The following is a 3,741-nucleotide window of genomic DNA, read 5'->3' as shown; positions in this document are numbered from 1 at the left end:
AAATCATTTTATTTCCTTTCATAACACTGCTATAAGAGACAGATTTCATTAGCAACATTTTAACCGAGGACGAAATGGTGACCCAGAGAAATTACATGACACAAGACAAGCTGGGCTCTGCGATCACGCTCTGATGACCCAGGAGAGAAGGATCCCATGAATAGTCACCACCCTGGCCTCTGCAGACCTGAGGTGATGTGCAGAAGTGTCTATCGGTGAGTTCTCATTGGTGAAATGGCAGAAAGCTGGTGTCTGAAGCTATTTCCCTTCAAACACGACCCTGAAGGCCATTTGTCAACACACAGCAGACACTGTGCTCAGCCAGTGAGGCTACAAGCGTCCTCTAGGGGAAGGGATGTGACTGACTTCTCTCGGGAACCCAATAATGACCAAAGTATTTCTTGCTGAACACAGCAGAGAGCGTGGTGGTGTCCGTCCCCTAAGGCGACAGTGATGGGTTATGGCAAACACTGATTTGAAACCAGACGCTGCACACATTAAAATAGATCTGACATGAGACCCAGCAGCCCCTCCTGGGGCTCTCTGTAAAGACTACACAAAACCCATCTGACGGAACACACACACCCCTTTCGTCACTGCTTGTAAAAGCCAAGCTTTGGAAACATCCTGAGGGCCCAACAACAGACGAGTGGATTCAGACACGGTCTGCAGACACACTGGAATACGACTTGGCTGCAAGCAGGATGAACTCTTGTTTCTGAAAACGTGCGTGGGACTGGGACGGGAATTACGCGACGCAGGACACGGCAGAGTAAGTCAGGAGCTGGACACACAGACACGGAAGACGGCACACATCTGTGGACGATAAAGAGACAGAGAAAGAGCCACACAGAGCAACCCAAACAAATCCTTGACATCTGACTGCAACACTGGGGCTGCCAGGAGGAGAAAGGGAGGAGCTGGGAAGAGAAAAAGGGGTGAAGAGGCAAATGGTGGAGGGTTCCTGGGGCTTTGGTCATGGACGTGGCAGGGTAACTGACAGCCGAGAGGGGACACCTGTCCTTGGGCGACCAACACAGCGCTGTCGGCCGAGGACACCACTGCAAGCACAACAAACACACAGAAGAAAAACCTGAGCGGTAAAGAAAATTCCTGAAAAGGCTCCCACACTTTGACAGAGACACCATCTGCCCTCAGTACTTTTCAACACAAGGCCGGGAACATCCCCGAGGCTGTTCCTAGCACGTCCACAGGATTCAGATGTCGAAACCTCAGAAAGGGATCGTCAGGAACTTTCAGAACAACATGGGTGATAAGCAGGCTCGCGAAATCCTCCAACGAAGAAGAAAACAAAGCACATGAAGAGGATGATGTGACATGACAGAAAGGGAATGCGTCCCGGCATGCAAACTATTTCACTGCATAAAATCAAACATTTCAGTATCGCACATGGAAGAGAGCCCGAAAAGCACATCACGATCCCACAAAATGCAGCAAACATTTCTGAAATATCCAACGTTCTGTAGCAATGAAAGCGATGAGGGCTTCCGATTCCCAGTTAGGAGGCGGCCAAGGACAACTCTCCTTACTCGCCCAAGTCTAGGTTCCTCCAACAGCAGCCGCCTCCTCTGTTCTACGTCCGACCCCAATGAGATCAAAGTCTTATTCCTGAGGTGCGCGGGTGGAGAGAGCGGGTGCCATGTCTACTGTGGCCCCAGGACTGGCCCCCTGGGTCTGTCCCTAAATAAGGTGGTGACGCCATCGCCGGCAACAGGTGGGTGGAAAGGTCTGAGGATGTCAGGTACAGACCATTCACCACAGCCCCAGACTGACGGGGCCCTTCAGCCGCGGCCCGAAACATGGAGGCCCCCGAGGAGCTGCGAACACACAGAAAGCAGCAGAGACACCAGCAGAGAGGAGGACCACTTCTTGAAACAGGGGCGCACAGCACTCTGAGGCCAGAGAGCCGCCTAAAAGGCCCAAAACCACAACCAAGGGCTGTAGCAACACAACACCCACACGGCAGGGGCCTACGGTCTACAGCCTGACACAGGACAGCGCCCGATGAGAGGACAGGTCACTGTCCGTGGGTTCTCACCCGCGCGCACGATTGCCAGAGACCTCAGGCTCCAGGAGCCACCACCATGGGGTTGATTTTACAAACAGAGGAAACAGAGAGCTCACTATATCCACAGGTGGTGGCTGCTCACCCAGGTACCATCAGTGATGGCCACCACCGGTCACCAGGAGGCCTGGACAGCACTGGCCAGTAATGATGGCCACTACTGGTCCACAGAGGCGGTGTCAGAGACACGCCAGTGTTCACAGCGCTTTGTGAGCGAGCTGTTGGGTTACACCAGCAACAAGCAGCTCTTTGAGACACCAGGCCCAGGGCCTCTGGGCTCCTCACAGGCCAGGTCAGGGACAGGCCCCAGGCCCCGTGTGTGACCGAGTCCTTGGCCGCTCTTCCCTCCTCAGAGGGCGGCTGCTGGATGCTGCTTTTCCTCTTTCTTCCGAGGCCAGGAACGGAGTCTTCCCCTTCTTCCTTCCGGGGGTGGCGTCGTCTCTCTTCTTCAGGGATAAAGTCATCTCTGCTTCCCTCGGGGGCTCTCCCAGCTCCCTCTGACCCTGGCTTACATCATCTCTCGGGGTGCGCCCCCACAAGTCTGACTGGGCCCTTTAGCACCAATCAGCTCAGGGCTCGCACCTGACTGGCCCATTGCAAACGGCAGTTACTGGGCTCTGAGGAGCAACGGCCACCACTGGCCAGGGCAGGAGCCGCGGGGTGAGAGGACACCCACGCTCCTGCCAGCTCCCACAGCTGAGGCGGCTGGTTCCGGTCACATTCTGAGGAGACTGTGAAGTTAGCCGACCAGATTTGGCACCGACCTGGAGCTACAGAACTCTGCCCATTAAGGAGATAGACCCTGGGGACTGCCCTGCTGATGCTGCTGCCCTCACCACGGCACGGAGGGCACAGAGGACACCAAGGTGCAGTGGAGGCCCAGCACATAAGTGACTTACAAAGGAGAATGTTTCAAAGAAGGATCGTTTGACAAACACAAGACGATAAATGGATGAAAAGGAACATACCCAACACAAGAAACTGAAAGAGCCGAGCTTGACATAATAAAGGTCCCTGTGAAAAATCCACAGCAGACACTCAATTGTGGGAAAAAAAAAACAACACTTTTATTCTGTCAGATGAAAAACTTACTATTACCATTTCTATTTCACACAGTAGAAGTCAGTAAGTAAAACCATCCCATGCTAGGGGCCTCCCTGGTGGTGCAAGAGTTTAAGTCTCAGCACTACAAGCTAGCCACAGCAGCACGAGTTCAATCCGCGGCCAGGGAGCCACCCAATTGGCGCAGCAGAGAGAGCTTGTCTTGCCTGCTGCTCCCCTCAGCAGTGTATTTCAGTAGATCAGACTGATCTGCTCCCCACTCTGTCTCTGGTGATTCCTCTCACCCCCCACACTTCTGGCCTGTACCCCAGTTCTGGTATGAATAAATAACTAAAACTTTTTTTAAGGATTTATTTATTTATGCATACAGGAACTGGGGTACAGGCCAGAGGTGTGGGGGGTGAGAGGATTCACCAGAGACAGAGTGGGGAGCAGAACAGGCAGCCAACTGACATATACCGCTGAGGGGAGCAGTGGGCAAGTCAGGAGAGGTCTGCTGTGCCAAGAGGGTTGTTTCCTGGCTGGCAGGGGATCGAACTCGTACTGCAGAGGCTGCAGATAGCTTCACAGTGCTCCGCTTACCTTAACCCCTT

Source organism: Talpa occidentalis, unplaced genomic scaffold (genome assembly GCF_014898055.3).
Source record: "Talpa occidentalis isolate TD23 unplaced genomic scaffold, MPIMG_talOcc4v2.1 talOcc4.2, whole genome shotgun sequence".
Taxonomy (NCBI): Eukaryota; Metazoa; Chordata; class Mammalia; order Eulipotyphla; family Talpidae; genus Talpa; species Talpa occidentalis.
The sequence above is the reverse complement of the archived record's forward strand: the minus strand, read 5'-3'. Positions refer to the sequence as shown.